Consider the following 24,361-nt stretch of genomic DNA (forward strand, 5'->3'; position numbering starts at 1 on the left):
AGAATTAACCTCTAAGACGAAGTGAGATTCTGCACAATGGAATCATAAATGCAGAAATGGTAGACAACATGGAGAAAAGAGAGAAGAGGGTGGGGGAGATTAAAAAAAAAAAAAAAAAAACAGCCAATATGGTCTTGGCCCTCATCAGAGATTCACACAGCTTTGGGGATATATTTCCAAAGCTGAAACTTGAAGGGAAATCACGTGGATATTATGCCACCCTTCCCAGAATTTTAAGCAGAGGCCAAATGAATGTTTCCCCAGAACCCCCTATCAATTGCAACTACTGACATTCACGTCGGTCTCGTGGCACCTGCTTCCACCAAATGCTAGTGTTTAACATTTCTCACAGTGTTTCTAAACTCGAATTTGTTCACTGCTACCAGCTAGGAACAGATGCACCAGAGAGAACCTATTTGAAAGTGGGTGGCTTATTATGAACAACTTAGGGTCTATAAAAAAAAATCCCAACAAGAGCTGGAAGAAAAAAATAAAAACTGCCAGAAGCTCTAAAAAATCTCTTCAGAAGAGAACAGAATAGTTATCTGGAAATTCTGCAAATATGTAAAGGAAACTTGTTTTAGCACCACTTTGCACTTCAGTATAATTTCCTAAAAGTTACCTCTAAGTTGGGCTCTCTCACAGAATTGAGTCACCACCCTTCCCAAAAGGACTTCTTCTTAAGGCCAGTGAAGAGATCTTGTAGCACAAACCTAAAAGGAGTGCCCTTCTACTGGATGAAAATATCCATGCTTTGCTTGGCTCTAACTATCTATGGCTGATGACATTATAATTCCTGCACTTTGTTTGGTTCTGTAAAATTGTTTGCCATGTTTATGGAGATTCTAGTCCAAAATGGTAGCCATTAGAAACACAAGGCTAGGGTGCACTTGAAATGAGGCTGCTTTGAATTGATAAGAGCTTTGCATAAAAGGGGCCTTCCCTTGTGGCTCAGCTGGTAAAGAATCTGCCTGCAATGTGGGAGACCTGGATTCGATCCCTGGTTTGGAAAGATCCCTGGAGAAGTGAAAGGCTACCCACTCCAGTATTCTGGCCTGGAGAATTCCATGGACTGTATGGTCCATGGGCTCACAAAAAGTCAGATATGCATAAAAGGAAAAGGCAACCCACTCCAGTATTCTTGCCTGGAGGCCTCCATGAACAGAGAAGCCTAGAGAGCTACAGTCCATGGGGTCACAGAGAGCTGGACAGGACTGAGCGACTGGAAATCAACAGCAACAACAATATAAAGATACAAACCAGACTTTGAAAACATAGTGAGAAATATATGAGATCACTAATGGCATCATCGACTCAATGGACATGAGTTTGAGCCAACTCCAAGAGATAGTGAAGGACAAGAAAGCCTGGCATGCTACAGTCCATGGGGTTGTAAAGAGCTGGACACAACTGAGCGACTAAACAACAATGATCTTTATATTAGCTACATGTTGAAGTCAAAAATACACATTTTTTGGCTCATCTGCATGACTCCTATTAAACATGTACCCCAATGTTCATTGCAGCACTGTTTATAATAGCCAGGACATGGAAACAACCTAGATGTCCATCAGTAGATGAATGGATAAGAAAGCTGTGGTACATATACACAATGGAGTATTACTCAGCCATTAAAAAGAATACATTTGAATCAGTTCTGATGAGATGGATGAAACTGGAGCCAATTATACAGAGTGAAGTGAGCCAGAAAGAAAAACACCAATACAGTATACTAACACATATATATGGAATTTAGGAAGATGGCAATGATGACCCTGTATGCAGGACAGCAAAAAAGACACAGATGTGTATAGCGGACTTTTGGACTCAGAGGGAGAGGGTGCGATGATTTGGGAGAATGGCATTGAAACATGTATAATATCATGTAAGAATCGAAATGCCAGTCTATGTCTGATGCAGGATATGACACGCTTGGGGCTGACGCGCGGGGATGACCCAGAGAGATGTTGTGGGGAGGGGGGTGGGAGGGGGGTTCATGTTTGGGAACGCATGTACACCTGTGGTGGAGTCATGTCAATCTATGCCAAAACCAATACAGAATTGTAAAGTAAAAATTAAAAATAAATAAATAAATAAATTTAAAAAAAAAATAAAATCCAAGGCACTTTTTTTTTTTTTTCTTGGCCATGCTGAAACAGGAGGGATCTTAGTTCCCCAACCAGAGATTAAATCCATGCCCCCCAGCAATGGAAGCACAGAATCTTAACCACTGGACCACCAGAGAAGTTCCCCAAGGGACTTTTTAATCAAAGTCTAGCAATCATTTTAACGCAGTGAAGAAACTGTGATACTCAAGTTTTTCCACCTTTGATTTGGGCTCCAGGAGTCTCTGATGTAATCGAAATGTCTCAGTGTCAAGGTGGAGGGAACAGACCTAGAAGGAAATGTTTCCAGACTCTTATCAACAACCAAAGGAGAAATTCAAAGGATTATTTAAATTCTCCAGTTGGCCTGACCTTGAACTTTGATTTGTACTACCCCAGCTCAGAATCCTTCAACATTCTCAGAAAATTCACTGAACAACTTGCTATCTTCATGCAGAGATTTCCATCTCAGTGAAATCTGAGGGCTAGATTTCAACACATGCTAGAGCAAACTTTTTAAAGCACTTTGATCACCGGTTTGTCCAGGGGACAGACCCTGAGCCTTCTTCCCTGAGGGCCAGGAAGTGGGTGCTGATTACAGTGGAAATGGGCTGGAGGGCGGGGGTGGGGGTGTGTAAGGCTGCTAGGGAAGCAGATAGGTGCAGGACCACACAGGTGCTGGACGACTGGACATCACATGCCAAAGAATGAAGATGGACCCGTATCTCACATCACACAAAAACAGACTCAAAGCGAGTCAGACATGAGAACCAAATTCTAAAAGTAACAGAAGAAAATAAAGACATACATTCTAATCACCTTGGGTTAGACAATGGTTTCTCAGATATGACACCAAACGCACAAGTGACAAAAGAAAAAAATCAGATCAACTGGACATTATTAAAATGACAAACTTTTGACCTTCAAAGGACACTATCTAGAGAGCAAAAGGCAACACACAGAAAGGGAGGAAATATTTGCAATTCATGAGTCTGATCTGAGACTTGTGTCTAGAATATATGAAGAGTACATACAACCCAACATTAAACAAAAGTCCAATTTGAAAGTGAGCAAAGTATATCAATAGACATTTCTCCAGGGATATACAAATATTAATAGCTAATAAGCACATGAAAAGATACTCAACATCTTTAGTCATGAGAAAAAATGCAAATCTAGACTACGCTATCAATAGCATGTCACTTACTATCCACTAGGATGGCTATAATCAAAAAGAAAAACAATGAATGCTGTTAGGGACGATACAGAAAAGTTTGAACTCTTGTACGTTGCTGGTGGGAATGTAAAGTGGACCAGCCACTTTGTGAAAACAGTTTGTCGGCGCCTCAAAATGTCAAGCATGCAGTTACCACATGACCCAGTAATTTAACTCCCAGGTATATTCGTAAAAGAATTGAAAACTTATGTCAACAGAAAAACTTGTACACAAATATTCCTAGCAGCATTATTCAGAATAGCTAAAAAGTGGAAACAACCCATTAGCTGATAAATGAATAAACAGAAGTGATCTGTCCATAGAGTGGAATATCATTCAGCCACAAAAAGGAATGAAGTGCTGACACACTACAGCATGGATAAAGCTTGAAAATATTATATAAAGTGAAAGAAGCCAGACACAAAAGGCCACATGGTATATAATTCTATTTGCTTGAAATATCTAGAATAGGAATATCCATCATGACACAATGTAGACTAGTGGTTGCCAGGGGCTGCCAGGGTGGGGGTAGGGAGGGTAGAGAACAGCTTTTGTATATGAGGTTTCTTGAGTCAGTGATAAAAACATCCCAGAGGTTTTTTTTGGTGAAATAGTGGTGACAGTTTCACAATTTATCACTGTTCTTATCGCTGTTCTTAAAAACAGTGAATTGTTTATTAAGGCAACTTTATGGTATGTGGTTATTATCTCTATTTTTAAAAACGTGACTTCAGAAAGTTTGAGGTTTGGGGACTCCTCCACAAACTAAAAATGAATTTATATATAAAATATATACACATTCTCAACATCTATTATTAAGATAAACTGTGGGCTTTTCTGAGCTCGTTACTCATATTCTTGATCCAGTTTATCCTGTACAATATTACAGAAATTAGGCTAATGCCTACATTTCAAAAACAAGAAAACTAAAGCTGAGAGACCTAGCTCTATGGAGAAGAGATGAACAAGTAAATGAACAGAAAAGCTGAGTAGAACATGTTCTTGTTCTTACACAATTCTGAATCCTGTCCAAATGGTTCTTGATGAGAATGACACAGATCCCTTCCGGCCAGCACCTTCTCGAAGCGGCTTCTGTCACAGCCCTTTATCTGAGCATCTCTGTCTGGGCAGTCCACCTACATCCCCTGCTTGCTCCCTGCTTCTGACTGAGCTGCTCTGCGTCCTGACCACAGCGTGCCACCACCCGTCTTTCCATCAGTTTGCCCGGATGGGGCATTCATGCTGGTCACTCTCAGGTCTCCAAAAGGGGAGGTCCCCTCCCGGCTTCTAGGAGCCCCACACGGACCCCCGAGGAACCGCATCTGCTGGGGGCAGGGGAGACGCAGCAGGGGTGGTCCATCTTCTAATGTGGGACCTCAGGTCTAGAGTCGGCTGGACCTCAGCTCTCCAAATGCCCTGGGTTCTTCCCTGGTTGCTAGGTAACCACTCATCTTCCTCCTGCCAACCTGTCTCTTTCTCTAACGCTGACCCCGTGTCCTGACTGTGGGCAGGTCTCTGTTTCAGTGGGTAGAATACACTGATGACTCTGCCCAAAGCCCCTCTCTGCTGACCCTCCCCAGAGACCGAGTTCTCACACATAGTTGATGCCTCCCTGGTCACACACCTGCCCGGAGACCACCTTCCCCCGCAGAGGCTCTGCATCCAGAGGCAGCAACTCACACCGTCAATCAAACATTTTCCACAAAGGAGCTCCTGACACCTGGAGGCTCTGCAGTCCCAGGAATGAAGGTCATACCCCTTAACAACAATGTTAAAATGTCTGTTTTTATATGTTTCAAATAGCCGGTGAGACTTTGCTGTTTGATGCAGGGAGCTCAAACCCTGTGTTCTGTGACAACCTAGAGGGGTGGCATGGGGTAGGAGGTGGGAGGGAGGTTCAAGACAGAGGTACCTGTATTCCTATGGCTGGTTCATGCTGATATGTGGCAGAAACCAACGCAACTTATTAAGCAATTATCCTCCAATTAAAAATAAATATTTTTTTAATAATGTCTGTTTTTCCATAGAGTAAAAAATCAAGGCAACGCTTCCATAAATCATCTCGTCTGGCACTCATAAAGATTTGGAGAGAAAGGCACTTTATTTCCATTTTACAGATTTGTAAACTGAGAGTAAGACAGGTGATGTCACATCCTCACAACCCTCTTTTTGCCCCATCAGTCTTGTCAAGGTGTGACTCAAGGCAGCTCTGAACTAGGGAAGGACAGGGATGGGTCTGGGAAGTGACCTGCTGAGGCCTCTATAAAGCAATCCTTATGGACTGAAAAGGAATGAAATTATTTAAAGTCATGAAAATAGGTCTCAATGATGAAAGATACTATAAATCAGATAAAATATTTGTTAGTGTTGCGCTTGATGCTTTGGGGAAGAACAGTAAAAGAGAAAAACCATGTTGAACAGGGCAGTTGTTCCCTGAACACTGCAAAAATGAAGACAGACTTCACAGATTTAGAAAAACAAAAAATGTAGGGGAAAAGAATGAAAGGAAAGGGAACCAGAATGAAAAATTCTTGTAGGCAGCTGTGCTTCTCTGCAACCATGGTGGAGTCTATGGGGGACAGAGAGGTTTCACTTTTGGTTAACTTCATGTCACATGGCCACTGATGAGTGAGGTTCACGGGGAGTCCCTTTGCCCTCCCTCTATTTAATGAATTGTAATGAATGGTTGCAGAAGCACAGGCTGGAATCAAGATTGCTGGAAGAAATATCAATAACCTCAGATATGCAGATGACACCACCCTTATGGCAGAAAGTGAAGAGGAACTGAAAAACCTCTTGATGAAAGTGAAAGAGGAGAGTGAAAAAGTTGGCTTAAAGCTCAACATTCAGAAAATGAAGATCATGGCATCTGGTCCCATCACTTCATGGGAAATAGATGGGGAAACAGTGGAAACAGTGTCAGACTTTATTTTTTTGGGCTCCCAAATCACTGCAGATGGTGACTGCAGCCATGAAATTAAAAGATGCTTACTCCTTGGAAGAAAAGTTATGACCAACATAGCATATTCAAAAGCAGAGACATTACTTTGCCAGCAAAGTTTCATCTAGTCAAGGCTATGGTTTTTCCAGTGGTCATGTGTGGATGTGAGAGTTGGACTGTGAGGAAAGCTGAGCACCAAAGAATTGATGCTTCTGAACTATGGTGTTGGAGAAGACTCTTGAGAGTCCCTTGGACTGCAAGGAGCTCCAACCAGTCCATTCTAAAGGAGATCAGTCCTGGGTGTTCATTGGAAGGACTGATGTTGAAGATGAAACTCCAATATTTTGGTCACCTTGTGCAAAAAGTTGACTCATTGGAAAAGACCCTGATGCTGGGAAGGATTGGGGACAGGGAGAGAAGGGGATGACAGAGGATGAGATGGCTAGATGACATCACCGACTTAATGGGCATGAGTTTGGGTGAACTCCAGGAGTTGGTGATGGACAGGGAGGTCTGGCGTGCTGCGATTCATGGGGTTGCAAAGAGTCAGACACGACTGAGCCACTGAACTGAATGAATGGTTGGCAGTTAGTGGGTCAATGTTTGTATCATACTAACAGTCTCTCAAGTACTTAAGAACAGTCGGTTCTATATGCTACAATGAATATTCCCATGCCTGCCGTTATTAATTTTCATAGCAAATTATCTTTCTGTTTTTAATGCCAATGTAAGCTTAGCTCATCCTTGTCAGAATTAAACTTAATTAAGCAATATTCATGCCCATTACGTGTTAGATGCTGAGTTTAGTGATGGGGCACAGAAGTGAGTGCTCTGTCTTTGCCCTCTAAGGTGTCATTTTTTAAGAAAACATTAAACACTCAAATTTAAATGTGATGAAAATTGCAAATTAAATGATTGTTATTAATATTATGAAAAGAGTTATGTCTATATTTCACCAGAACATTCATTGTAAGGCTATTTCAAACAATGAAACACTGTTGATTAAAATTTCACAGAGGTACCTAACAGAGATGTTTTCAAAAATTCATCTATTAAGTCATTTCTGCACATGAGCTATTTTTCACACTTGCTGTTAACCTAAATGAAGTGATAAGGCCTTTTTTAAAGAAATTTAAAGTTCATTAGACATCTTCAGTTCAGTTCAGTTCAGTCGCTCAGTCATGTCCCACTCTTTGCGACCCCATGAATTGCAGCACACCAGGCCTCCCTGTCCATCACCAACTCCCGGAGTTCACTCAAACTCACGTCCATCAAGTCGGTGATGCCATCCAGCCATCACATCCTCTGTCGTTCACTTTTCCTCCTGCCCCCAATCCCTCCCAGCATCAGTCTTTTCCAATCAGTCAGCTCTTCGCATGAGGTAGCCAAAGTCCTGGAGTTTCAGCTTTTGCATCATTCCTTCCAAAGAACACCCAGGCTGATCTCCTTTAGAATGGACTGGTTGGACCTCCTTGCAGTCCAAGGGACTCTCAAGAGTCTTCTCCAACACCACAGTTCAAAAGCATCAATTCTTCAGTGCTCAGCTTTCTTCATAGTCCAACTCTCGCATCCATACATGACCACAGGAAAAACCATAGCCTTGACTAGACGGACCTTAGTCGGCAAAGTAATGTCTCTGCTTTTGAATATGCTATCTAGGTTGGTCATAACTTTCCTTCCAAGGATTAAGCGTCTTTTAATTTCATGGCTGCAGTCACCATCTGCAGTGATTTGGGAGCCCCGAAAAATAAAGTCTGACACTGTTTCCACTGTTTCCCCATCTATTTCCCAAGAAGTGATGGGACCAGATGCCATGATCTTCATTTTCTGAATGTTGAGCTTTAAGCCAACTTTTTCACTCTCCTCTTTCACTTTCATCAAGAGGCTTTTTAGTTCCTCTTCACTTTCTGCCATAAGGGTAGTGTCATCTGCATATCTGAGGTTATTGATATTTCTCCCGGAAATCTTGAGTCCAGCTTGTGTTTCTTCCAGTCCAGCGTTTCTCATGATGTACTCTGCATAGAAGTTAAATAAGCAGGGTGACAGTATACAGCCTTGATGTACTCCTTTTCCTATTTGGAACCAGTCTGTTGTTCCATGTCCAGTTCTAACTGTTGCCTCCTGACCTGCATATAGGTTTCTCAAGAGGCAGGTCAGGTGGTCTGACCATCTTTCAGAATTTTCCACAGTTTATTGTGATCCACACAAAGGCTTTGGCACAGTCAGTAAAGCAGAAATAGATGTTTTTCTGGAACTCTCTTGCTTTTTCAATGATCCAGCGGATGTTGGCAATTTGATCTCTGCTCCTCTGCCTTTTCTAAAACCAGCTTGAACATCAGAAAGTTCACGGTTCACATATTGCTGAAGCCTGGCTTGGAGAATTTTGAGCATTACTTTACTAGCATGTGAGATAAGTGCAATTGTGCAGTAGTTTGAGCATTCTTTGGCATTGCCTTTCTTTGGGATTGGAGTGAAAACTGACCTTTTCCAGTCCTGTGAGTTTTCCAAATTTGCTGGCATATTGAGTGCAGCACTTTCACAGCATCATCTTTCAGGATTTGAAACAGCTCAACTGGAATTCCATCACCTCCACTAGCTTTGTTCTTAGTGATGCTTTCTAAGGCCCACTTGACTTCACATTCCTAGATATCTGGCTCTAGGTGAGTGATCATACCATCGTGATTATCTTGGTTGTGGAGATCTTACTATATATTAAAAATTGAAAACTCTTGTCTGTTTGGATATATACATATGAAAAATGACTGCCAGAACATCAGGCAAAGTTAGAGTACTGACATGAGCAAGAGAAAGTTATCTAATTAATTTTTATTGACACTTTTATTATAGCCATCAGAAAATATTGTATGTTTAAAATAAAAACCCTCAAAGGTGAAATAGCCATAGGAAACTTCTGTATTTCTAGAATGGAGTCTACTCGCATAACTTTGGTACAATGCAAAAGTAAATAAGCGAGACACATTTCTATCGATTTAAAATAAAGGTATTTTGCATAATATATATAAGCTACATATATATTTACACATATGTAAATATAGTCCAAAATCCATCCAGCAATATGTATGGATAGATCATATATATATATATATATATACATATATATATATGTATATATATATATCCATCACATGACATAATTCTAAGTGCTGCCAAAGAAACGAAAAGTCACATCTCATCTGTCTTAGCAGCTTATAGCTAATATGGGAGATGAAGCCCATCAGGGGACAGGAACGTGCTAACTCTCAAGCAATCGGCATTCCAGTCCCCTGTTCCAGGTGAGAGTCACCTGGTAGCAATCTGACATTCACACCTCACACCTGCTAGAGCCCAGGCCGCTGGACCCATTCCCAGGCATTATTTATGCATCTTGTGTTTAAACATTTCTTTTTTTTCCTTTTCAAACCTCTAACTTCTAGGTTTGCTATCCTCAAGTTCATACCATCTATGGATCTTAAGCTCTGGTTCCACAAAACGCTTCAATCTGACCATCAGCACACGTGGCAACTCTGTTTCTCTGATTTCTCACTCCAGTCCCGGAGGTCTCTTTGACCTCTCCTCCTCCCCCTCAGCACCTCCCCCACAGACACGCACACAGCAGTCCTGTGTGCTACTCTCTCACTTGGTGGAGAAATCCAAGCTCTCAGAACTCTTCCATATTCCTATCTTTTCTATTGCAATACATAAAACTGTATGCATTGCATATTCTTGCTCTATTCTTTTCAGAGAGGCTGTCCCTTCCTCCTTCTAAATGGTCCCTATACCAATTTATGCCTGGCTGCCTAATTTGACGTCTGTATCATAATGTTTCCTTTTCTTTTATATGAAACCTTACCCTCTCACCTGGATCCTTCCCACTGGCTTTTATGTATACTTAAAGCTCCTTCTTTAAGGAAACTCCTCACCCCTTTACAGCTGCCTCTTTCACCTCTCTGTTCATCCACCTCTCATTTGGAATCCAGGTTGCTGAGGCTTCAGGTGTCATCTTTCTTGACCTTTCAGGGGCATCTGACAGTTCTGATCTGAACCTCTCTTGCTGGTTAAAGTTGTGTCCCCACAGGCATGTTGATGCCCTAACATCCAACTCTGTGAAAGTCACATTTGAAAACTGGGTCTTTACAAGTGTAATCCTATAACCTGAATTTCCTGCCCCCTCAGACAGAATTCAAGAAGCATTATTCCTTAACACTTTGAACCTTAAATTAGTGCATACCTGAGTCTTCCTTGTAAAATAATTCCCTTCTTTAAAGGGAAAGAGTGGATTGTTTTTTATCACTGATTTTCTCTTTCGCCAGCACAGTACCTGATACACAATAATTATTCAGTAAACATTTGCTGAATGAAAAGGTAAGTAATAGTGGAGGGTTTAATAAATGCCCTAAAGGCGTTACATTTTTACTCCTTTAAGCCTTGCAGCAATGCTGTGAGTCAGGCACTATTGCAACTCCCATCCCGTAGATGAGAAAACTGAGGCACAAAAAGTGTGAGTATCACTCCAGGGCCACTTAACTAAGTGATCCTTAAGGGGACGCTGCAGAATCCAAACTCTTATTGCAACAAAGAGTCTCCCAATTACATTTTTTACTTTGCAACAAAGCTTTTAAAAAATCAAACCCAGAACAAAGGTCATTTCTTAGAACATTTTGTATCTCTTTGATGAACTCTAAAAAATGAGTAATAACATTATCAGACCTAAACATCCTATAATGCTATCACATGTTTTGGCTTTGCGGCTTGGTTGGATGAAAACAATTCCCAGAGGAGCTACGAGTTGGTCCTGGAAGTCCCTCTGCACCTTGAACCATCCCTGTACAGCAAGAGGCAAGACTCTGCTTCTGCTCTGGACATTCTGAGAAACAAGAAATAGGATCAGATTCAGTGCCTCGAACTCCTGGGTGATTAGAATCTCCGTTCTCCCAGAGTCCTCCAAAGCGAGGCTCCCTTATCTCTCAGTCAGTCGGGGATGATTTATTACCCGGGATCCAGGCTCTGCTGAAGCACTCAGGAGGCCGTCTCTGCAGGGTCTGCGGCACAGCTCGCTCCGGTACACTGAGCGGAGATGAGGACATGAATAATTGTTTTGATAATATTTAGCAGGCGTGTGTGATGTCGCTTTGCAGCATCTGCTATTAACAATACAAACAAAAGGAGCCTTTACCCTGCTGTGTTACTCTGCTTTCAGGAAGATGTAATGTGCTGATCTGCTGATCTGGAGCCTTTGAAGATACCAGAACTTCAATCCTTTTCTGAACATCTCAGGTCAAGTGAGAACACTGGTGCTTATTTAAAGTAAGGCGGCTGGATAACTGAATCGTTGTGTTGTGGATCTGAAACTAACACAATATTTTAAATCAACTGTGTGTGTGTGTGTGTGTGTGTGCATGCATGCTCAGTCATGTCCGACTCTTTGCAACCCCATGAACTGAAGTCCACCAGGTTCCTCTGTCCATGGAATTTTTCAGGCAACAATACTGGAGTGGGGTGCCATTTTCTCCTCCAGGGAGAAACTTCCCAACTCAGGGACTGAACTCTTGTTTCCTATGTCTCCTTCATTGCAGGCAGATTCTTTACCCTCTGAGCCAGCAGAAAAGCCCACTCAAAGTCAGTTCTTCTATATGTTTCCTTCCGGCTGATGAAAGCTGGAGTTGGTGCATTTTTCTTCTGTTATTCTCAATCCTACCATACTTCCCTTGGCATAGCCGGGGCCTATCACTCCAGGTACATTAGGATATGTATACCTTTTTCATAACGTGGGGCACTGAATTACCCAACCTCTGCCCTCCATCCCCTGGGACAGGGATCAGCATACAGCTTTCCCGGTATGCTGCTTCGGTAAATAAGGTTTTGTTGGAAAACAGTCATTCATTGCACATTGTCTGTGACTTCTTTTTTGTGGCAACAACAGAATTGTTTATTGACTGTAAAAAATGCACATCCCGCAAAGTCTAAAATATTTACTCTCTGACCCATTGCAGTAAAAGCTGGCTGACCCTTGCCCTGCATGTTGCCATTGTCTTCATGGTGGAAGCTAGGTCTCTGCCATATGTGGGTTCAGTTGGCACAAACAGGAAGGGAGCCTGGGTAAGGCCCTCTCAATAGGGCCAGATGCAAGCATGGTGCAAGTCCCTTTTGCTCATAGAGGCTCCAAGAGACCTTGGTCACTTGGCAAAGCCAACCCTGGAAGTCTGTCCATGCCTAACAGAAACATGAGGAGCTTGGCTCTACCTTAGTTCATAAGCACTTCAGTCCTTTGCAACAGAATACATTCTGTCAATCAAATTTTCCCCTTTGATTTAATGTCTGTGTTTATTTTAAAGAAAAAATGTATCCATATGTTTCTTCATCATTTATACCTCTCATCAAAATGCTGTTTTTCAACAGCTGTTTGTCATTCACAACTCCTGGTAGAAACTGAACAAGCAAGTTTGGTTTTGTGGTAGGAAGCTTGGAAGCACATGGGCATCTAAGCTCAGCATGTCACCATGTACCTAGGTAGTCCCTAAAGAAAGTGGTGTTTGTACAGATTCTGAATGGAGTTGATTGCTATAGAGACTTTCTTCTGCTCGCATCTACCAAATCACATTAGTTAAATCTTTTGTCAGGTAATCATATTCAAAACAAAGACACCTTGAATACACAAGGACTCATACGTTGTATGAAATTAATGTTTATGAAATGACTTCACATTTGCTATAATGCACTTGGCCAGCATTATACTCTGTAGGGTAGCCAGCAGTTGTCAGCAACCTCTCGGGTCCCCTACTCCCTAGATTCCTGACCTCTCTTGGCAGGATACCTTTAGCCCCTTTTTCCTGCTTTGGGAGTTCAGAAATCCAGAGCATAACCAGTCAGCAGCATCTAGGAATCCCAATATTGAGAAAGTGATAGCAAAAAATAGAAGGGGATCTTGGAGGTCAGGGCTGATGCAACGTCAGTGCAGAGAGCCCATGTGTCATGACTCAGTTTCTCTTCCTAGTCCTTGAAAGGTGCAGCAGTGAAGAATCTGCCTGCCAGTGCAGGGGAGGCCGGACACACAGATTTGATTGCTGAAGGGGGAAGATCCCCTGGAGAAGGAAATGGCAACCCACTCCAGTATTCTTGCCTGGGAAATCCCATGGGCAGAGGAGCCTGGCGGGCTACAGTCCATGGGGTCACAAAGGGTCAGATATCGACAGAGCATGAGTGGAGTCCTTGACAACTCCCTTGATTTTTTACATTTATTTTTTATTAAAGTATAGTTGTTTATGTTTTTTTTTTAATTACTGCTGTGTGGCAAAATGATATATACAAATATATTCTTTTTCTAATATTCTTTTCCACTATGGTTTATCACAGAATATTGAATATAGTTCTTGGTGCTGTACAGTAAGACCTTGTTGTTTATCCATCCTATATATACTAGCTTACACACGCTAACCCTGACCGCCTTGGTTTTTGTCTTACATGATTCTCCAGCCATTTATTGATTCTGGGAGCTCCCCTCCAAATGTCTTTCTAATAAATGTCCTTTTGATTTAATTTGTTGGAGTCAGTGTTGTCTAATTGAAATGGACTGCTGCCATCCGATTGAAGGTGAGGATATTGGGAGTCAGGAATACTTGCTCGCAACCTCACAACTAGTAAATGGCAGAATTGAAGATAATTTCTTGTCTTTTCATTCTATATGCAGTGATATTTTTCTATCTGATGAATACTCTTAGAGTCTCCTTTGTCTTCTGAGAAATGAAAGGACAGTTTCCAGCTCAACCAGGAGTCCCTCTTCACCTAAGAAGACCAGATTTGAGGACTCTCTGAAGCTTTCTGCTTAATACAACCACACAGCTCCTTTTCAGCTGTTCTCCAAACAATTCCCTTACATTTCTGTTAGAAAAGTTACATGGAGTTTATTAAGGAGCTGCACAATTTTCTATGTAACTTATACAACAAACTATAAAAACAAAACAGGGGAAACCAAAATTGAAAAAGACACATGTACCCCAGTGTTCCTTGTAGCACTATTTACAATACCTAGGACGTGGAAGCAACCTAGATGTCCACCAACAGATGAATGGATAAAGAAGTTGTACATATACACAATGGAATATTGCTCATCTATTGAAAGGAAACACATCTGAGTCAGTTCTAATGAGGTAGATGAACCTAGAGCCTGTTATACAGACTGAAGTAAGTCAGGAAGAGAAAGACAAATATTGTGCATTAAAGCATGTATATGGAATCTAGAAAGACAGTACTGACGATCCTACATGCAAGGCAGCAAAGGAGACACAGATATAAAGAACAGACTTTCAGACACTGTGGGAAAGGGAGAAGATGGGGGGATTTGAGGAAATAGCACTGAAACATGTACATTACCATGTAAAACAGATAGCCAGGGGGAGTTTGATGTTTGAAGCAGGGAACCCAAAATGGGTGCTCTGAGACCAGAGGGATGGGAAAGAGAGGGAGGTGGGAGGGAGAATCCAGAGGGAGGGGACTCATGATGTATACCTATGGCCCATTCATGTTGATGTACGGCAAAAGCATCACAATACTGTAAAGTAATTATCCTCCAATTAGAAAAATAAATAAATAACAAAAAGTAGAGTTCTTCATAATGGAAGCACAGTTTCTTCTTCTGATTTCTATATTTTCATCATTGTTCAGTCATTCAGTTCGGTTCAGTTCAGTCGCTCAGTCATGTCCGACTCTTTGCGACCCCATGAATTACAGCACGCCAGGCCTCCCTGTCCATCACCAACTCTCGGAGTTCACTCAAACTCACATCCGTCAAGTCGGTGATGCCATCCAGCCATCTCATCCTCTGTTGTCCCCTTCTCCTCCTGCCCCCAATCCCTCCCAGCATGAGTCTTTTCCAATGAGTCAACTCTTTGTATGAGGTAGCCAAAGAACTGGAGTTTCAGCTTTAGCATCATTCCTTCCAAAGAACACCCAGAAGTGATCTCTTTTAGGATGGACTGATTGGATCTCCTTGCAGTCCAAGGAACTCTCAAGAGTCTTCTCCAACACCACAGTTCAAAAGCATCAATTCTTCAGCGCTCAGCCTTCTTCACAGTCCAACTCTCACATCCATACATGACCACAGGAAAAACCGTAGCCTTGACTAGACGGACCTTAGTTGGCACTCAGTCGTGTCCAACTCTTTGTGACCCCATGGACTACCACACACCAGGCTTCCCTGTGCTTCACCATCTCCTGGAGTTTGTGCAAACTCATGTCCACTGAATCAGTGACACCATCCTACCATCTCATCCTCTGTCACCCCCTTCTCCTCTTGCCTTCATTCTTTCTCAGTATCAAAGTCTTTTCCAATGAGTCAGTTCTTTGCATCTGTGGCCAAAATATTTCTATATTATGATACTTTGTATATCTTGGGTACTTATTAATGTTTGTTAAGTAGATGAATGAGGAAATAAGGAAAAGAAACTAGCAGAATAAACTGCCAGCACTCTCAAGGGGATTTTCTGAAGCATTAGGGTTTTAGAGAAGCAGATTTACACATAACTTTTTTCACTGTTTAGTAGCAACCTCCCATCAAGATCCAGGAATTCTGCTGCAGCATCTGTACCTAGAAGAAGATGGTAGTGCTACACTCATGGAAGTAGGAGGCTTTGTCAGCAACCTTTCTGTTCAGATGTCATAGAGAAAGAAATATGCAGCCTGCAGAGGGCTCATATCAACCTTGTCCTGTGACTAAAGATGCTAAAGTCACTTTTGCTATAGTCTATTCAAGAAAGTTTTAGTCACTCAGTTGTGTCCAACTCTTTCTGAACCCATGGACTGACTGTAGTCCACCAAGCTCCTCAGTCCATGGGATTCTCCAGGCAAGAATACTGGAGAGGGTAGTCATTCCCTTCGCCAAGGGATTTTCCCTCCCCAAGGATTGAACCCATGTCTCCTGCATTGCAGATAGACTCTTTACTGTCTGAGCCACCAAGGAAGCCCTAGAGTCTATTAAGGAACCCAGCTAAGTGGTGCAACTTCTTCACTTGGACACAATGTCTCCAGAAAGCTATATATACTTTAACTATCTTAACTGGTAGGATCACCAGTGAGCCAGTGTTGGCTATGGCAACGTTGGTAGTTTGGTAGAAGCTGAGGGGCTCAAGGAGAGAGAGAGATGTGCTACCTGAGACCCATCTGCAAGGGCAATGGGATTTAGGTTTGTTCCAATGGAATCTGACCTGGAGAAGGAAATGGCAACCCACTCCAGCACTCTTGCCTGGAGAATCCAATGGACAGAGGAGCCTGGTAGGCTACAGTCCTTGGGGGTCTCAAGAGTCAGGCACAACTTAGTGACTAAGCCACAGTAGAATCAGAGCAGTGTGCTGGGGTTGGGGAGGGGTGGTACCAAGAGAAGCAGAACAAAGAGCCGAGCACAGAGAGGACAGGCAGAGACAGAAGGGAGATGCAAGCAGAAAGGTGCAATGAGAGACGCCGAAGACAAAATGCCCAGGTTTTCACCCAAAATAGACAGGATAGGTTTTCCCGACTTCTCTGAAATGGTTCCCAGAATTCTCTGTCCTAGAAATTAATTCAGAAATGAATACTTCCCAGGTGCCAGGCTGGATCCATGGAAAGAGAAGTTTGTTTTCTAGGGTAGGTAACTCAAGGAGTTCACAAGAAAGACAAAAGAACTTTATAGTTTTGAGTGAGATAATTAAATCAGATGCAAGTTGACTCCTACAACACATCTGTAGGGGGTGAACTATAGATGTCATCAGCTAAGCCTAAATGTCCTTTCCTTCCTCCTCTACATCGCCCAATATCTAGGCTTAAAGTTGTGCCATTACATACAGAATGCTTGCCTGGGAAAGCCAGTTGACAGAGGAGCCTGGAGGGCTACAGTCCATGGGACTGCAAGAGTTGGACACGACTAAGCAGCTAAACTACCACCACTGCAAACAGAAGCCTGGCTCACAGCACTCCTGTGGCTGCTGCACAAGACTCTTCCTCGAAGACTCAGTCTAGAGCTGCTTGGCTGTCTTGATGATATGAGTAGCGATGATTTGAAAGCCCACATGGAAAGGAACCGTGAGAAGACTCTAGGAACATCAAACAGTCTCTTGATGCTGAGAATAGCCTCTGACCCATAGCTAGAAAAAATACAAGAGCTGTCAGTCCTACAACTACCAGTAACTGAGTACGGGTGGCAAGCATGTGAGCAGGGAGCTTCTTCCCCAGTGGGGTCTCTAGATGAGAGCCCAGCCTGGCCAGGGGCTTGACTGCAGCCTCCTGAGACCCTAAACTAAGGAACTAGCTAAGCTATGTGTATCTTTAAGCCCCTGAACTTATATTCCACAGCTCAGAGCCCAACAGGTCCTGCTGTCTTCTCAAGGCAGCCACCATGCACCTATTATGTGGGATGGTATTTTCATGGGCTGGAAAGAGACATCAGGACACAGAAGTGTTCCATTTAGATGATCCGGGCCCCCAGCCAGCCAGAGAAAGCTCCCAGAAGGAAGCAGAGGCAGCTGGCATGTATAGACATAGCACACAGGCCACTGTGTCACCCTAAACAGGAATGATGTAAGTAAAGGGAGGTCAACCCAAGAACACTCACTGTGCAATTGATCTTTTTTCCAAGGAAACGATCTATCATTCTTCTGGGGGATTTGCCGCTGAAGTATATTTCAAATAAAAATATGTAAAATGAAAATTTCTAACTTGTTTTATAAGCTTGGAGAAGGAGGATCTCAAGGACATTCATTCTTCCCTCCTTACTTCTGTTTCCCCACCTTCTTGCACAGAGGAGAATGAAAATGTTGGCTTAAAGCTCAACATTCAGAAAACGAAGATCATGGCATCCGGTCCCATCACTTTGTGGCAAATAGATGGGGAAACAGTGGAAACAGTGGCTGACTTTATTTTGGGGGGCTCCAAAATCACTGCAGATGGTGATTGCAGCCATGAAATTAAAAGATGCTTACTCCTTGGAAGGAAAGTTATGACCAATCTAGACAACATATTAAAAAGCAGAGACATTACTTTGTCAACAAAGGTCCGTCTAGTCAAGGCTATGGTTTTTCCAGTGGTCATGTATGGATGTGAGAGTTGGACTGTAAAGAAAGCCGAGTGCTGAAGAACTGATGCTTTTGAACTGTGGTGCTGGAGAAGACTCTTGAGAGTCCCTTGGACTGCAAGGAGATCCAACCAGTCCAATCTAAAGGAAATCAGTCCTGAATGTTCATTGGTAGGACTGATGTTGAAGCTGAAACTCCAATACTTTGGCCACCTGATATGAAGAGCTGACTCATTTGAAAAGACCCTGATGCTGGGAAAGATTGAGGGCAGGAGGAGAAGGGGACAATGGAGGATGAGATGGTTAGATAGCATCACTGACTCAAAGGACATGGTTTGGGTGGACTCCAGGAGTTGGTGACAGACAGAGAGGCCTGGCGTGCTGCAGTTCATGGGGTTGCAAAGAGTCAGACACGACTGAGTGACTGAACTGAACTGTAAGTATTGACCCTCGTAGCTTCACAATCTGAACATATCAGCAGCATGGAACAGTTCAACAAATTCCAAGTTGACAGACTGAAACTGTTTAAAGGAGTAGATGTTGACTGAATATTCACTGTGCGTTAGGCACCCATACAGAGCCTCTACATATATGTGGCCCTCCCAAGAGTCCTTTGAGGATCTTTTATTTTTGCCATGAGGAAACTGAATGTCATAAACAGGTCCCGTTCAGGGACTTGCACAGGCTCTCGTGGAGCTGCGAGCAGAGCTGGGGCCCTGATCAGGACCTGAGTCCAGCAGAACCTTTACCTCCATCACTGCTGTGCGACATGTAGAGTAAAACTGATTGGAATGTGTTGTGTCCACAAGGGCAGCATGTTCTCTGGAAAGAGCTGACATTTCAAATCCTGGGCACAAAGGGAACCGAGTCAGGAAGAGGCAGGCTCACTGAGCGTAGGCCATGGGAACGGTCCCTATGGGGTGGCCAGGGCCTGGCTGCTTCAGCTTCCAGGGAGCATGAACTGGGGTGAGCTGGCCCACCAATGGTCTCGTCTCCATACTGCATGCTGAGCAACACTAGAAAGACACTCTAGACACCCCGAGGAAGTAAATGGCCTGAGAAGTCATGTGTGTAGAAGCAGGCAGTATAAAGAGAGATTTATCACGTGCTGATAAATTGACAGTGAAATTAAAAAGCTTAATTATTTCAGCATGAATTTTGAAGAGGCATCTTTTCCCACTGAACATATGAAAAAGTTTCAAAGCATTTTGCAGCCATAAAACATCTGTGACCCAATTTACCAAAAAAAAAAGAAAGAAAGAAACAACAACAACAACAAAAAAAGGATGAAACTGAGAGCTGTTAAGGCAGCAAAGTACAGCAAGATGATTGTGAACCCTTATTCTAATAATGTCCATCAATAAAGAGACCCCTGTGCATATAGCAGCCCTTCAAAAGTGTGTCCTTTTACATTTTGAGTGTGTAGGGAGGTGGGAGGCATTGCAGGGACCCAGAACACCACTGAAATGAACACGTGAAAGTTCATGACAGATCAAAGACCCAGGGAAGAGATGCACTGAGAGTTCACTAATGGGAAGCTGGTGGCCTTCAGGAGCTGGTGCAGAAGACAAAACAGAATGAATTTTAAGGACAAAAACACACTTGAAAAAAAAAATGCCACAATTATATCATCCGAAAGCACTGAATTATAATAATTCCAAGATATTTCTTTTGTTTCATGTTGTATTCTGTATCACAGAAAGAAGAAAGGTATAGTCCAAAGGGTTTAATGGTTAGTTTTTAAAGGGTTTTGGCAATGCTTGAATTTTAATTACAGTGAATCAGGCAGAACTTTAAAAAAAAGTATCTTTTGAAGAAAACTGAAACCAGATCCAATAAACTCAATAAATATTCACGATTCTTGAATGATTTGAAGTAGATTATTTTAAACTGATGTAAAACGTGACAAAAATCTGTTCTAAAGAATGTATGGAATATTGACATATGGTAATTTACTAATTGGAAAAAAAAATCGACAACACTTACTTCTCTAAGATGTGAAACTTAAATTGTGCAAAGGCTTAACTGGATCAAATGAACAGGGAAAAATTTTTTGACTTTGTGTTTTTATCATTATTTCATTCTGATTCCCCAGTGCCCAGGCAATTTCATGCATAAGAAAGTAGCCACTTCTGTAAGCATATTCATTTTTAGCAAGGATCCATTTGGTAGAGAAAATTTTAGATGCCCCAAAATAAGTACACACCTGTAAGTATTCTCTGAGGGAACTATTTGGTTAACGAGTCCTAATTAAGAGAATATTGGTTTTTAAAGAGTAATTGCTTGCATATACCTTTTAATGAACATTTTTACATGAAAACATTAATTCATTATACACTAAGAAGTGATTCACAAAGGACAGCACCATTTTTTAGCTGGTGGATGGGAACATACCATCCCTTTCCATGTATACTCAGTGTTGTTGGACTCTATGACCCCATGGACTGTAGCCCGCCAGACTCCTCTGGACATGGGATTTTCCAGGCAAGAATGTTGGAGTGGGTTGCCATTTCCTTCTCCAGGGGATCTTCCCGACCCAGGGATTGAACCCGCCTCTCCCTCATTGCAGGCAGATTCGTTACCACATCATCCCTGTGGGAGTTTTCAAAATATAGCCCTACCCATCACCCAACTCCTCCTACCCGACCCTGGAAGAAAATCCTAGAATGTATCCCCAAAGTGACACTGTTTGTCAACAACTCTGCATCCCATTCTTATTAGAAATCAATGCCTCTTTGAGTCACTGCTGTTGGTAAGAACAGGCCGTTTCTCTCAAGTATGTGGGGAGCATGAATCAGGAACAAGTTCTGTGGTTGAACCCTCTAGTCAACGCTACCAGTGCTGAGGACTGGACTCTACCAGCTCTGCTGAAGCTGGGAACAGAATTTCACACTCAGCTGGCAATAGATCTGGGAGCTGAAGGAGGAATGATCTTAGACTCACAGTCATTCAAAACCTTTACAGAGCTGGGCAGAGAGGAGCAGTGTTAATAAAAGGTCATCAACTTGAAGATCTACTAGGGCAGAGGCCATGTGTGAGTGACGTGTGTCTCTTCTGCACTGGGTGTGAAGGGAGGGACCCCCCAGGCCAGCAGGGGAGTGCGTGCAGGTCGAATGCAACTGGAAGAGCTCTCCGAAAGGGGTTCCTTTGTGGGAACAAAAACAGTGTTGTCAGTGTTCATGGCAGTTGCTGAAAATCTGGATTTATTTTTTTCTTTTGTAACTATATTTGGTGACTGGTGGAGCTCCCCAGGGGGCACTAGTGGTAAAGAACCCACCTGCCCCTGCAGGAGACATAAGAGGTGTGAGTTTGATCCCAGGGCCGGGAAGATCCCCTGGAGGAGGGCATGGCAACCCACTCTAGTATTCTTGCCTGAAAAATCCCATGGACAGAGGAACCTAATGGGCCACAGTCATGGGGTCATAGAGAGTCAGCCATGACTGAAGTGACACACACAGTGACTGTCGTTTATTAGACTTATTGTGGTGATCATTTTGCAATATATACAATATCAAATTGGTAGGTTGTACACCTGAAACTAATAAAATATTGCATACCAGTGATACGTTAATTTTTCTAACAGTAAAAATAAATTATTTACTTAAAAAAACCTGGATTTTTATGTAAACGTGCCTGGTTTATATTTTATAATCTAATTTTTTTAAACGGACACTATAGGAACCAACCTTGTAGCATAAAGACACCTTCTCTGTGGATTCGGTGAAGCCCTGTAGTCTGGGATCTCAGCTCCAGGTACCCTGAAGTCCATGGAGCTGAAGACCCAGAGATGGAGATTCAGCATATTTCCTCTCTCTCCTAACAACCCAGATTGCTGTTCCCGAATCACTGGGCTTTTTGTTTTTGTGTGTGTGTTTTGTTTTTGTTTTTGTTTTGTTTTTTGCTTTATTTCTCATGTGGTAGAAACAACTGAAATATATTATTAAAAGTAGCCCTGCAAAAATTAGCCTTGTGTTTATTGTAAAGATGTCATCATGGACTTTGCTGATTATGTGATACCATGTGATCTGTAAGAATAATGGAGACATCTCTGCTCAAGTTTCATTATCGGAAACAATGGTGTTTTTTAGGAGCAAAGACTTTATCTTTCTACCTTTTGGGCTCTGTGACTCATTACAGATCGTGTTTGCATCTTGGCACTGGATGCCCAGAAGCTTAATGTGAATCTGTGTGTGAATGCTTCTGAATCCATCCTGCTTCCCTTTACTCATTTTCCTTTTGTTTAACCCGATTCACATTCTTCCTCATTTCTATTCAAGGTATCTTGTTATACTGACTGGGTTCTCGGTAAGATGAGTCACATCCATCTCAAAACAGAGCAGAAAGGGAATAAGGACAGGCATTTTAAAAACAAAATTTGAATATTTATAGTCTGCCTTATTCTAAGGAGCAAGTTGGTTTTTACGTGAAGTGGGATTAAGAGTGGAGGAATTCTTATGTAGCCTCATTCTGGACCGAGGGCCTTGGATTGGACAGATTCAAACTCAAAATTACCGCATAGCGGGTGAAGAGGTTGGGTGGGGATCAGGAGAGGGAAAGCGAAAGAGATACCACCAAGACTCCAGACTCATCTTTGCGCCAAGTTTTGGCAATTATGAGTAAAGCTGCTATAAACATCTGTGTGCTGATTTTTGTGTGGACATAAGTTTTAACTCCTTTGGGTAAATACCAAGAAACACAATTGCTGATCATATGGTAAAAATATATTTAGTTTTGTAGGAAACTGCCAAACTGTCTTTTAAAGTGGCTGTACCATTTTACATTCTGGTGATGTTGGTTTTTGATTAGATGGTTTTAAATAGGAATTACCCTGGGGTTGCATATTCACAATTAAATTATTTTTAATACTAACAACTAGTACTTGCATGTGCATTAAATATGCCTGTAAACATACATACATACACACACACACATACAGATATTTTTATATAAACTGAAAGACGCTCAGTAGTATCCAACTCTCTGTGACCCCATGGACTGCACCCCACCAAGCTCCTCTGTCCATTGGATTTCCCAGGTGAGAATACTGGAGTGGGTTGCCTTACTTTCTCCAATATATACACTACTATGTATAAAATAGATAACTAATGAAAACTGTGAAAAAAAAATGAGAAACTGGAGTGGAAAGTAGTTAACTAGGAAAACCTGAAAGGCCATTACATGGGAACTCGTCAAAGAAGTCCTAACAACAGGGGCAGCAGTAGAAATACCATCTTCGCCTGAACTTCTTGGTTTCTGGAAAAGGAAACAAAAACGTCTTTCACCACCATTTATCTTCACAGTAAACGAGGCTAGAACAAAACAGTTCGGGAGCCATCTTCCCATTCTGGCCATCCTTCAGCTTTTCCTTCAAGAGACGTCTGGTTTGCTAAGTTGAATGATGTCCATTTGAAGTCACTGATTTCTTGGTATTTCTGATTCATGATTTTCCTCCCTAATCTTGCAATCTCCCTTAACTTCACAAAATTGTAGCTTTTCTTTATCTCATTTCATCATTATTCCCTCTATGTGCTTCTAGTTCAAGGTTTGTGAGCCAGTCCTATGAGAAAAAGTGCTGATCACAGTAGTCTGAAGAGCTATGGAAAGTTAAGGATAACTTGCAATATGAATATCTTGCATTTAAACTGAACTAAAACTTGAGCTGGTTTGCGGCAGCCCCTTTGTCTTAAGTGAAGACAGTCTGACCATTTTGAGGTCAATCCACCTCTCTGTCCAAGGTCAGGCTTCCATATATTGAGGGTAGCACAGATAAATTACAACTTTGTAATTTCTATTGATTGTGCAGTGTGTCACACCACAGATCCAACAACTGTAGCAATATGTATTGTTTGCTAGTTTGCTATCATCTGTTGGCAGACTGATCTGTTTGGGAAAATTATCCTTTTCTGGAAATGTGATGGAAAAAGATCAGCACAAAAACAAATATATTTATATACACAATGCAAAGTGCACGGTTTGGGGTTAGGCTGGTGATTTAGAATATCACGGTGGAGATACATCTATCACACATAATTTCACTTCTCTCCAGCCATCATGGGTTTGTTTCA

The sequence above is a fragment of the Oryx dammah genome, unplaced genomic scaffold, assembly GCF_014754425.2.
Source record: "Oryx dammah isolate SB20612 unplaced genomic scaffold, SCBI_Odam_1.1 HiC_scaffold_25, whole genome shotgun sequence".
NCBI lineage: Eukaryota > Metazoa > Chordata > Mammalia > Artiodactyla > Bovidae > Oryx > Oryx dammah.